Source organism: Phascolarctos cinereus, unplaced genomic scaffold (assembly GCF_003287225.1).
Source record: "Phascolarctos cinereus isolate Bilbo 61053 unplaced genomic scaffold, phaCin_HiC Scaffold_4;HRSCAF=312, whole genome shotgun sequence".
NCBI classification, from domain to species: domain Eukaryota; kingdom Metazoa; phylum Chordata; class Mammalia; order Diprotodontia; family Phascolarctidae; genus Phascolarctos; species Phascolarctos cinereus.
This window is the reverse complement of record NW_027555847.1, coordinates 373665797-373678823: the sequence shown is the minus strand read 5'-3', so window position 1 is coordinate 373678823 and position 13027 is coordinate 373665797. Positions and strand designations below refer to the sequence as shown.

At 38.1% G+C, this 13027-nt stretch overlaps 1 pseudogene; it reads right to left on the bottom strand.

The window, feature by feature from the left end:
• Positions 1–9550: 9550 nt before the first annotated feature.
• LOC110208025 (ubiquitin-ribosomal protein eS31 fusion protein pseudogene) lies at positions 9551–10037 on the bottom strand (annotated as a pseudogene).
• Positions 10038–13027: the final 2990 nt, after the last annotated feature.

Genomic DNA, 13027 nt, shown 5'->3' with positions numbered 1-13027 from the left:
GTCACTGAATTGGCCTGATTGTAGTTTTTCTAATGTTCCACAGGCATCTAATTTTGTGTGTGTGTGTGTGTGTGTGTGTGTGTGTGTGTGATTTACATGGATCAGGGCCAACCTTGGAGATCTGTGTATCTTGACCTTAATATTCTTCAAAGTGCCTGTGCTGATGTTCTCACTCCTCAGAGATACATGGGACACACACCCACATTAGTCATGTCTGAGAATATATTTCTTTTTCTGCTTTTTAAGTTCTTCACCTCTCTTTTACGAGGTGGGAAGCATATTTCATCTTCATTCTTCTGGACTTGTGGCTTATCATTGTACTGATCAGAGTTCTAAAGTCTCTCAAAGTTGTTTTTTCTATGTTATTGTTATGCATGTATAAATTGTTCTACTAATTCTGTCCACTGTGCTCTGTGTCACCCCATCTACTTTCCACTTTCCTCTGAAACTGGAACAAAAATATTCCATTACCTTTCTAGATGACAATTTGTTTAGTTGTCCCACCTTAGTTTCCAATTTTTGACTACTAAGTGTTATGAATGTTTTTCACATTTGTTGGAATTGGTCAGGAGTTTTTCAGTCATGGCATGACCCCATTTGGGGTTTCTTGGCAAAGATACTGGAATGGTTTGCCATTTCCTTCTCCAGCTCATTTTATAGATGAGGAAACTGAGGCAAACGGGGTAAAGTGACTTGCCCAGGGTCACACAGCTAGTAAGTATCTGAGAGATTTGAATTCAAGAAGATGAGTCTTCCTGACTCTAGGCCCAGCACTCTATCCATTGTGCCACCTAGCTGCCCTTTTATTTTATTTTATTTTGCACATATAAATCCCCCAAAAGACTATTTAGCAAAACTAATCAAGACATCAATGGTGTCTGACTGTATGGGCAATATTTCACACCCAGATTCCCCCACCTCTGCATGAAGGAGAGGGAAGTTAAATTTCCCAACTCTTCTTTAAGGTCAAGCTTGGCCATTATAACTACAGAGCACTGTATCATCTGTTTTCACTCTTTGTGTTTACATTGTGTGTATTGTTTTCCTGACTGTACTTCACTCTATATCGATTCAGCTAAATCTTCTCATGTTTCATGCTCATTATTTCCTAGAGCTCTGTGCCTCATTTCTAAACTGGGCATAGAGTCTCCATATATAAAGACATAAAAGCATCAACAACTATATGTTACATTTATGTAAGTGATTGTTGTTTTGCAAAGCTTTATCTCATTTGATCCTCACAACCAGCCTATGAGCTAGTTACTGTAATTATCCCCATTTTACAGATGAGGAATCTGAGGCTGAGAGAGGCAAAGGGTCACAGAGCTAGTAAGTGACTAAGGATAGATTCAAGATGTTAGCAAGTGCTTAGAGAAAGCAACTCCTTCACCATTAGACATCTTTGGGAGACTTTTGGGAATAACTCTTATGGAAAGTTCAGGATCAGAGGCAATTTTATAGCCATGAAACTGGAACCAGGTTTAGAGCATATGAACCAGTGCATGAAATCTGAGTCTCTATATTGGTTATCCTATCATGGCAATGGTAAGCTATTTAATTCTCCATGTATAACATAGGCTTCAACTGTATCTAGGTACCCTCTGCCCAAATGGAACAATCATTCGGCAGTAACTCCAGTTATAAGCTGCAATAAAAACTCGTACGTGACAAATTTGCAGGCCTCAACATTTTCCAAGTTAAAAACTGAAACATGATGCTAAAGAATACTTACTTCTGCTTATTTTTAACCTGATCTTGGGGGTGGAGAACAAGGGGCAAAATGTGGTGCCAATCATATTCGGGCTGAGGTTGAGCAATGAACTTTCAGACTGGCCCCTGGGATGGGATCTCCTACTTTTTTTTGATGGGCTCTATTCTTGTGTCTGGACAATGCTCCAAACATATCAGGTGCTTGATATGATTTTAAACATATCATATGTCACATCACATGAGCAAATGGTATCAATTTCCCAAGCCCTGAAAACTAGGTCAGTTTTCCAAATCCAGGGCCACTATGAAATTAACTTAAGAAGAATATGAAACATCAAAGCAACCTTTGAAAGACTGATTGATTCATTCATTAATGCATTTGTTCATTCAAGAGGTCCTTGTTAAGTGTAAGACATTCTACTAGGTAGTAAAGGAAATAAAAAAGAAATTCAAAACTCAAATCTTTGAACTCCAGAAGCTTAATATAATTAGGAGGATATGATTTCTACAATTTTTTTTTTTAAAAAAGCAACTCTGTAAGGCCAAATTGAGTGGATAATAAGTGCTCTAGAAGTTCAGAGAAAGATGGAATCACTGTGGATAGGGGTGGTCAGAATGGGCCCCTTAAATTGGCTCCTTTCTTTCCATGTGAGGTCCTTATCACTCTGACTTTTTCTCCTGATTTACTAGGTTAGAGTTTCTCTTTTTAACCAACCTGCTCTGTATGCCATGAAATTAGAACTCAGTTTAGAATATCTGAAACAACATGTAAAAGCCCAATCTCTGTGTAATCCCATCGACAATTCTTCAAATGCTACTTTCATCATATTTCAAAGGCTTTCTATTACCTACCATGTTAATTTTGAATTCCTCCTCCAGATATACAAGACACTATTTGAATGGCAAGTCTTACTTTGTGCAGAGTGTTTAAAGATATGATGTAGAACAAAAGATTTGTGGTGCCCTTCCCCTATATCCTCATTCATTTAAATGCTTTCATCATTTGGAGTTCACCAAACAAATAAGATGTAACAAAAATCACTATGTGACCTTTTTTAAGGAGCAAATTGAGTTCCACTACTCTTTAGCATATGTTCTCTGCTCTAACCAGGTCAGGCTACTCACTGACTCCCTGGTATGTCATTTTCATTCCTTCTATTGCACTTTAATTCATCTCTTTTGCGTACCCCATCCCCAAGATGCTCAGCCCTTTGCTTTTGCCAACACAAATCTTTCCAGCAGTATGATTTAGACCTATCTTCATGAAGCCTTCTTAAATGTATTCCATCTCAGAGTGATCTTTTTCTTTGGCAAATTCTTATGGCACCTTTACTTCGTCCCAAACAGTCAAGGGCTTATTAATATCATTGCTGCATTATTTGATGTTGTGGTTCAGTGTGTTTTAAATGATTGTAAAATTCAGGAGGTCATTCTTCTAAACTATTTAGTAAACATCTGAACTTGGGTTCTCAATAACATTGTGTTAAAACAATAGGTACCCTTCTCTTTTTATAGTTCTCTTTCTCTTCCATTCTATATTCTATATACTGACAAAATAAACCCATTACATATGCCTCCAGAGCCACATTAAAATGATAGAGAATGTGTATATCATCCAGATAATATGTAGCCAAAGGTGGAGAGTAATGATCATGTGAAAAAACCTCTAGAGGAAATATGTATTGGTTAAGTACTATATAGATACTTTTAAAATGGGAGAAGCTGAAACAGAGGGTGTAGGTGAAGTGTACCAGCGACTTGCATTGTATGTTAGTGCATGGCCAATTGATTTGCTGCTTCCAACAGCATTTAGGGGAGCTTTACCATAGGATGGAGACTGAATACCTCATATCAAGATGGGCTGACATATAGTGATGAGCAGAATCACAGAATCTCAGAGTTGGAGGGGGCCAGTGGCCACCTTAACCAATCTGAACCATAATCCCCTCCGCAACATACCTGGGTGACAAAGTCATCTAGACTTTGCTGGAAGAACTCCAGTGAGAGAGTATCTACTACCTGTTGAAGTTGTTTTTCCCATTTGGGAATAGTTCTAAAGTGAACAGTGATACAAGTTGTGGTCACATCCACTATAGAACTGACATGTGACTAAGCTCCTGATTTCCTATTTGTAGAGAAGGGAACTGCATTAATTAGCCTGGCAGATCAGCTGATCAGGGCTTAGATTTGAATTACAGGTATAAGGGAATTGGGGATTCTTCCTTTCCCAATAGTTGATATAGTTACAGAAAGCAAAGAGTAGAGGAGAGATAATGAAATGTCAATATGTTAACCAGGTATTACTATCTGATGATCCCTTTACGAAGTGTGAACACCTTTCTCTAACATAATTAAAGGGAGCAAGCTCATTGGAGGAGCAAAAATTGGACATACCTTTGCATGGCTTTAACCAACTGAGGCTTGAATTAATTTTTCATTTTGCCAGTTCAAGTCCAGCAGTAGAGAGAGAGACCCCAGCCTCTAAAAGCAAATCTTGGGGGAAGGGAGCTGGATTCTTTATCCTTCCCCACCAATAAAGACCATACAGCTTTGAAGAACTACTTGACCAGTAGTAGACACTGCATCCAGTTGGAAGCAGAGACATACACTGTAGATAAGACACAGATACAGAGAAGCAGTCAGTTAAAAGAGGAAGCAACTTCCAGAAGGAAGATCTCTGGCTGCAAAGAAAGGAGACTGCTGTGGATATGAGAGCCCCAGGCTTGACAATAGGGAGTCATGTTGTGGAGAGAAGCTGGCCCAGGCTGCCTTGCTGAATAGCTTCACCCAGAGGGGGACTTTGTCAGGACTCTGTGAAGAAAAGTCTTCAGGGCCCTGTAATACTGAAGTTGTGAGTTTCCTTGTCCATCCATGTTCCTATGTGAGTGTCTCACTGCCGCTGTATCTTGTGCCCACTCTTTCCATGGATAGCGATATACTTGTAAGACAGTGTGTCCCAGCAATGAGGGGAATAGTTTGCTGCTATTGATTTTATATTATTTTATTTGTTTTCTTTTTTTTTTTTCTTTGACATCTTGACCTTTGCTAAAAGCTAATTGTGTCTGTTGGCTGATTTTTAATGGGAAGAGCACCAATGGGGTCTCACTCACTGTAGTTTTAAGAGTAATCATCCATAAGTAATCATCCTAGAACCTCAAGGTAGCAGCCAACCTCTGGGGACCCAACTTGTGAATGTTAGTGAAAGTTGGGGGGAGTAGTTCCAAAGCAAGAGATATTTATTGAAGGATATATAAGTCTATGTAGAAATAAACAGATAAAAGAACTTTTGTCACTAAACTTGAAGTTATAGTCCCAATTCAGCATAGCCAGTCCTGAAGTCTAGCTTCCTACGCCCTGATGCATTTTATGGGTCATACTAATATCAGACATGTGTAGTGACAGGCAAGATACTGTTGGGCAAAACATGTCCCGTACCGAGTCAGCCTATTGCTGCCCTCAAAGGAGATATTTTCGTCCTCCAAAAGAGGGAGTCATTGAAAATATTGGCAGTGTTCTCATCTCATTTTGGGGGACAGTGTTATATGAGGTGCCACAAGAAGAAGCAAGAGACTAGAAGAAACTGGTATGATGATACACTTATTTTATGTTCTGCAGGAGTTGAAAATGATGGATGGTAAGCAACCATGGATTCAGAAGAGTGATGATGGCAGCATACATCTTACTTCTTGGTAAAGAGGCACAGAAAGAGGCATACTCTTATAAATACAGGCCACTTGTGTTGATTTGTTCTGGTTGCTTTTCCTTATAGATTACAAGGGTGGGTTTCTAGGGGAGGGGGGGACAAGTTGGTGGGTGGTGATGATACAAAAAAAAGAAGAAATGAAAAGAACATAAATGAAACATTAAGAAAATAGAGAGAAAAAAGGAGAAAGAAGTACTGAAGGGGACATAGATAAGCAAGGCAGTTTTATTATTATCCTGTTAAATTTATTGTATGCTTAAAATGCCAAACTGCATGTAAAAGTTCATAATTTCACATACAACTCTCTTTTCTGTTCTTTGTATATTGAGATGTTTATGTTTGTTGTTTGTTAAGCTCATAATAAAAAGGAAACCTGGATTAAAAAAAGTAAATGACACATGCCAACTCCATGACCCATTATGACCTCAAGCTTTCTAAGACAGTGCAGGGGGTTACTTATCTGCAGACTTCTCTAGACATGAGGCAGAAATGTAATAATATTATCACTTCATTTGCTCAAAAAAAGGGACACATTATTCAGCTAATTTCATATGATATGACCTTTCTATGTACACGGATAGACGGAAGCAATATTCTGTTAGTCTCTGGGGAGGCTCAACTTGAAGGGAACTGAGGCAGAAAGGCTTCTAGCTACCCATGGGAGATTGATTACCTCGGATATTCTTCTAAGTCTGTTACATGGAGGAGCAGGCATGTTTGAAGTTATCCCCTGGGTTTTGGTATGGAAGACAGAGATTTAAGCTTTCTAGTGAGAATTTGTGGGGTGCCCTATTGGGTAAACTTATATTTAGGGAGTTTTATTAGTATGATTGGTGTGGAACTTGGTGGTTTGCAAAACTTTAGAAGAAGTTGCTTGGATTTGATTTGCTTGGATTTGGGAAGCACAATGGAGGTAACGTGATGCACTAGAGAAAACACTGGCTCTGTAGTCAGAGGATATGTATTCAAACCACACATCTGAGGCATACTACCTGTGTGACCTTGGGCAAGTCACAGGGGCAGCTAGGTAATAGATACAGCACTGGATTTGGAATCAGGAAGACTCATCTTCATGAGTTCAGATTCCGCTTCAGACACTCACTAGCTGTCTGACCCTGGGCAAGTCACTTAACCTTAGTTTGCCTTAGTTTCCTCATATGTAAGATGTATCTTTGTCAAGAAAACCCCAAATGGGGTCACAAAGAGTTGATCATGACTTGAAAATGACTGAGCAAGTCACAACCTCCCTGGGTCTCATTGTCCTCTTCTATTGGTAACCATTGGGTGTCACTGGAAAGCAAAACAGGCTGAGTGGTTAATCCTTTCCTATGCTAAATGTCTGAGCAAGCGTGTCCAGGAACTTTCTTCCCTCCCTTCATATTGTAGATAGAGATTCCTTAGTAACTCATTCCCCCTTCCTTCATACCTAGGGAGCCAATATTCTCACTCCTGTGACCTTTTTGTTTTTGGTTAGTCAACAAATTATTAGATGTTCACTGTGTCAGGAACTGTGCTAAGTTTTGGGGATACAAAAACAATAGTGAAATAGTGCCTGTCCTCAGAACATTACATCTTTTAAAACAAAATAAAATTTTTTTATGTACTTTACAAACATCAACAAAAGAATTAACATTTCCATGTACAAAGTAGAATAGAAAAAGTGAACAGCATATGAAACTATTATATACAGCTTGCTATATATATGTATATATATATGTATTATATATATAATATATATATATATATATATATAAATTCAACAAATTTTTGAAAATACTTTCAAAGCTATCCTACTTGCCTGTTTTTCCTTCTGAATGTCTTTCTGTTCTCTTCTATACATCTAAAAAATACTTTAATGACCTTCTTTTCTTTGGCAATGTTATTTTTAAAAAATTAAATTTTACCATTTTTCCATTAAAAACATTCCTCTCTCCCTTCCTCAATCAAAAAAAAAAAAAAGAAAAGAAAAGAGAAAGAAAACCCTTGTAACAAATACGCATAGTGAAGCAAAGCAAATTCCTTTATTGGTTATGTCCAAAAATGTATGTCTTATTTTGTGTCTTAAGTCCATCACTTTCCTTTTAGGAAGTGGTAGCATGCTTCATCATTGGTCCTGTGAAATCATGGTTTATTGTTGCAACTAGAGCTTATAAGTCTTTCAAAGTTATTTTTCTTTATAACATTGTTATATGATCTTTCTCCTGATTGTAATCACTTCATTTTGCATCAGTTCATACAGGTTTTCCAAGTTTTTTTTTTAGCAACTTTATCATTAGCTCTCCTCTCCTTCCTAAGCCCCCTAAATTAAAACAAAATAAAACAAAACAATCCTTATGACAAATAAATTCAGTCAAGGAAAACAAATCTGTACATTTACCACGTCTGAGTTTGCATCTTGAGACCATTATCTTTCTGTCAATTTGTGGGTATTACTGTCATCATCAGTCCTCTAGAGATGTGGTTATCATTGCATTGATAAGCATTCTGAAATATTTCCAAATTGTTTTTCTTTGCTATGTCATTGTTACTGTATTAATTATTCTCCTGGTTCTGCTCACTTTACTGATTCAGTTCCTATAAGGCTTCTCAAGCTTCTCTGAAGCCATCCATTTTTATTATTTTTTTATGGTGCAATAATATTCCATTACATTTTTAAACCATGATTTTTTTTGGCCATTCCTCAATTGATGGGCATTTCCTTTAGTTCCAGTTTTTTGCCACCACTGAAAGCGCTGCTATGAATATTTTTCTACATATGAGTCTCTTTCTTTTTTCTTTCTTTGATCTTTTTAGGGTAAAGGCCTAATACTGGTATTAATGGGTCAAAGAGTATGCATGGTTTAGTGACTTCTTGGGCATAGTTCCAAATGACTGTCCAGAATGGTTTAATCAATTCATAGAGCCACAACAGTATGCCCCTCCAGTGGCTTTTATCACCTCAAATTTGGTTAGGCATTCCTTGGTCTCAAATTCTTTGTGTTGAAGAAAAAAAAATATCAATACTGTACTCTGCATTTTAGGCACAAGTCTGCCAGAAACAATTTCATTTAATTTAATGGTTTTTTTCCCTCCTAAATCCAGGCCATTCTAGCTTGAGAGAGAGAAATGTCCAAATCGTTGTTCTTGGACATCTGTAGACCAAGATGATTCAAGGTAACATTTATAGGGACAGGAAAAATATCATAATTTGTTAAAATACAATTTGTGGTTAATTTCAAGAATAGTAATCACTACTTAATTCCTCCCTAGATTACTTCTCTCCCTCCCCACCTTGAGTACTGTATAATTTTACTTATATACCAATTTGTTTCTATTGGTAGCCATCTCTAGAGTGGGGGGAGGGTGGAGGGAAGGAAACAAAAAGAAAAAAAGAGAAATTCACATGATAAGTCTATTATATATTTAAAAAGAATAGCAAGTTGTACATAATCATAATAGATTTGCCATTTCACATGCAATCATCTTTCTTATTATACTTATTGTTTTATTTCATAAATTAAAAATTAAATAAATGTGAAAAAAAGAAAGGAAAAGCCTCCTTTGAGTATTCTCTTCTTCTTCCTCCTCCTCTTCTTCCTCTTCCTCCAAGGTTTAATAGTGCATATGTCCCCAATACTCTTTTGAAATGTCTATCTGGAAAAACTGGAGGCAAAGCTGGCACATTGGAGTAAAGGGTTTGGAATCAGAAGATGTGGGCTTGAATTATATTTCTGTCATTTACTACCTGTGTGACCTTGGCCAAGTCACTTGGACTTGACAACTCTTAAGGTGACTTCCAGCTCTAATCCTATTATATGACTACAAGTTATAGTAGTGGGATGGTGGACATGACTTAGGAAGCCAATAGGTGGCACTACTTAGTGTAGCAGTGAGGTGCTCTGTGGCTTCGTGGCTGCTATTCAATGTCCTATATATTGGCATGTGAATAGATGCTCCATTGGTCTCTTTCATTCTGTGTCAATGACCCAGAAATGAAATTTGGTTTAATTAAAGTGTGTACTCGTCATAGTGATGACAATGGAGGCATTACATGCTTCATGAAGTTATATAAAGATGACAATTTTTGTACCCCACCTCTCAGCCCTAAGGAGGACATTTTTGCCTTATGAATTTTTTTTAATAGTTGATTTTTTTTTTATTAACACATACACATTTACTTGTCTTCTGGCTTGTTGAAGCAGTAGGTTAGACAACACTTGCCACAATAATGTCTGTCAAAATGGCTAGCCATAAAGACCCCACCACCACATTTATCAGAAGGGCACTCTTGTCAAAGGCCGCTAGTCTTGCCATTCTCATCAACCTTATAGTACTTCAGAACGGCAAGCTTAACCTTCTTTCTCTCATGCTTGTTCTTTTTGGGAATGGTGTAAGACTTCTTTTTTCTCTTCTTGGCACCACCACTAAGCCTCAGAACAAGGTGAAGGGTAGACTCCTTCTGAATGTTATAGTCAGACAAAGTTCATCCATCTTTCAATTGCTTGTCCGCAAAAATCAATCTTTGTTGATCAGGGGGAATACCTTTCTTATCTTGTATCTTGGCCTTGACATTTTCAATAGTATTGGATGGTTCGACCTCAAGGGTGATGGTCTTCCCTGTCAAAGTCTTCACAAAAATCTGCATCGTGGCACTGGGTCCATGTGTTGATGGCTGATCTGAAAGAGTACCTTATGAAATTTTAAGAAAATATATTTGAAAGGTGTTTTTAAGTAAGAAGTCCTCCACTCTTTTTTTTCTTTTTAAAATTTATTTATTTTTAGCTTTCAACATTCACTTCCACGGGATTTTGAGTTCCAAATTTTCTCCCCATCTCTCCCCTCCTCTCACCCCATGACAGCATGCAATCTGATTATCCCCTTCCTTAATCCTCCCTCTTTTCTATCACCTTCCCCTGCATTCCCTTAACCCCTTCCCCTTCTATTTCCCTATAGGGTAAGATAAATTTCTATACCCCATTGCCTGTATATCTTATTTCTTAGTTGCATGTAAAAACAATTTTTAATATTCATTTTTTAAAACTTTGAGTTACAAATTCTCTCCCTTCATCCCTCCCTACCCACCCTCATTGAGAAGGAAATCAAATTGATATAGGTTATACATGTATAGTTATGCAAAACACTTCCATTATAGTCATGGTGTGAAAGACTAACTATATTCCCCCCATTCTATCCTGCTCCCCTTTATTCTTTTCTCACCTTTGACCCTGTCCCTCCTCAAAAGTGTTTGCTTCGAATACCTCCTCCCCCAATCTGCCCTTCTTTCTGTCATCCCCCTCTTATTCCCTTCCCCCCTACTTTCCTATAGAGTAAAACAGATTTCCATACCCAATTGAGTGTGTACGTTATTCCCTCCATAAGCCAAATCTGATGAGAGTAAGGTTCATTCATTCCCTCTCACCTCCCTCCTCTTCCTCTCCACTGTAAAAGCTTTTTCTTGCCTCTTTTATGTGAGATAATTTACTCCATTATACCTCTCCATTCCTCTTTCTCCCAGTACATTCTTCTCTCACTTAATTTTATTTTTTAGATCTCATCCCTTCATATCCAGCTCACCTGTGCTCTCTGTCTATATATCAACTATATATACCTCCAACTAACCTAATAATTAGAAAGGTCTCATGAGTTATAAATATCATCTTTTCATGTTAGAATGTAAACAGTTGAACTTTAATAAGTCCCTTGTGATTTCTCTTTCCCATTTCTCTTTTCATGCTTCTCTTGAATCTTGTATTTGAAATTCAATGTTTCTATTTAGCTCTGGCTTCTCAAGTATGCTTTAAATTCCTCTACCTCATTGAACATCAATTAACCTCTCCCCTCCCCCCCCACATTGATTACACTCAGTTTTGCTGGATAGGTGATTCTTGGTTTTAATCCTAGCTCCTTTGACTTCCAGAACATCATATTCCAAGCCCTCTGATCCCTTAATGTAGAAGTGCTAGATCTTTGTTATCCTGATTGTTTCCATAGTACTTGAATTGTTTCTTTCTGGATGCTTGCAATATTTTCTTCTTGACCTGGGAACTCTGGAATTTGGCTATAATATTCCTTGGAGTTTTCCTTCTGGGATCTCTTTCAGGAAGAGATTGGTGGATTCTTTCAATTTCTATTTTACCTTCTGGTTCTAGAATATCAGGGCAATTTTCCTTCATAATTTCTTGAAAGATGATGTCTAGGCTCTTTTTTTGATCATGGCTTTGAGGTAGTCTGATATTTTTAAAACTATCCCTCCTGGATCTGTTTTCCAGGTCAGTTGTTTTTTTCTAATGAGATATTTCACATTGTCTTCTATGGTTTTCATTCTTTTGGTTTTGTTTTATAATTTCTTGATTTCTCATAGAGTCATTAGCTTCCATTTGCTCCATTCTAATTTTTAAGGAATTATTTTCTTCAGTAATTTTTTGGGCTTCCTTTTCCATTTGGCCAATTCTGCTTTTTAAGGCATTCTTCTCCTCATTGGCTTTTTGGACCTCTTTTGCCATTTGGGTTAGGCTACTTTTTAAGGTGTTATTTTCTTCAGTATTTTTTTTGGGGTCTCCTTAGCAAGCTGTTGACTCATTTTTCATGATTTTCTTGCATAGCTCTCATTTCTCTTCCCAATTTTTCCTCTACTTCTCGTACTTGATTTTCAAAATCCATTTTGAGCTCTTCCCTGGCCTAAGACCAATTCATATTTTTCTTGGAGACTTTGGATGTAGCAGCTTTGACTTTGTTGTCTTCTTCTGAGTGTATGCTTTGATTTTCCTTTTCAACAAAGTAAGATTCTATAGTCTGAGGTTTCTCCCCCCCCCAATATTTCCTCATGTTCCCAGCCAATTACTTGACTTTTTAACTCTTTGCTAAGGCAGAGGTCTATTTCCAGTGTAGAGGGTGTACTGTCCCAAGCTTCAGGCGTTTTGTGTAGTTGTTTTCAGAGATACTTCTAGGGACCTGTAAGTTTTCAGTTCTTCTAAGGTGGTATGATCTAAGGAGAGGTGTTTACTCCTCTCTTGGCCTGTGCTCTGGTTTGTGAGTGACCACAAGCACTCTTTTTTTGCCCTGGAACTGCCCTCTCCACTGCTGCCACAAGCTCTGGTATGCCAGTGCTCCTCCTTACCCCAAGACTGCCAACCAGGACTGTGACCCTGATCCAATTATGGGCAAAGCAACAGAATCCTGCCTCAGTGTCAGCAAAGAGGTCCCTGTAATCTCCTTTTGATCAATTGTTCAATCCCTTTACCGTCTACGGGCTGAGATCTCTGGAAACAGCCACTGCCACTACCTTGGCCGCCATCCTGGGGCTGCTCTGGGGCTGGGTGTGGCCTGCACTCCTCTCTCACCCAGGTTTGACATTCTACTGACCTTCTAAGTTGTCTTTGACATTTGTGGGTTGAAAAGTCTAGAAACTACCACAGCTGCCAGTGATTCTGTCCCCTGAGGCCTGTTCCAGTCTGTTCTTGTATGGCCTGCACTAGACTATGTTCCTCTTCTAGCCATTACAACAGCCCTTTCCTGTCAACCATTGAGGTTGTCTTGGGCCGGAAACTTTTTTTCACTATCTCTTTTTGTAGGTTCTGTTGCTTTAGAATTTGTTTAGAGTCATTTTTTATAGGTATTTGTAGGGGTTTGGAGAAG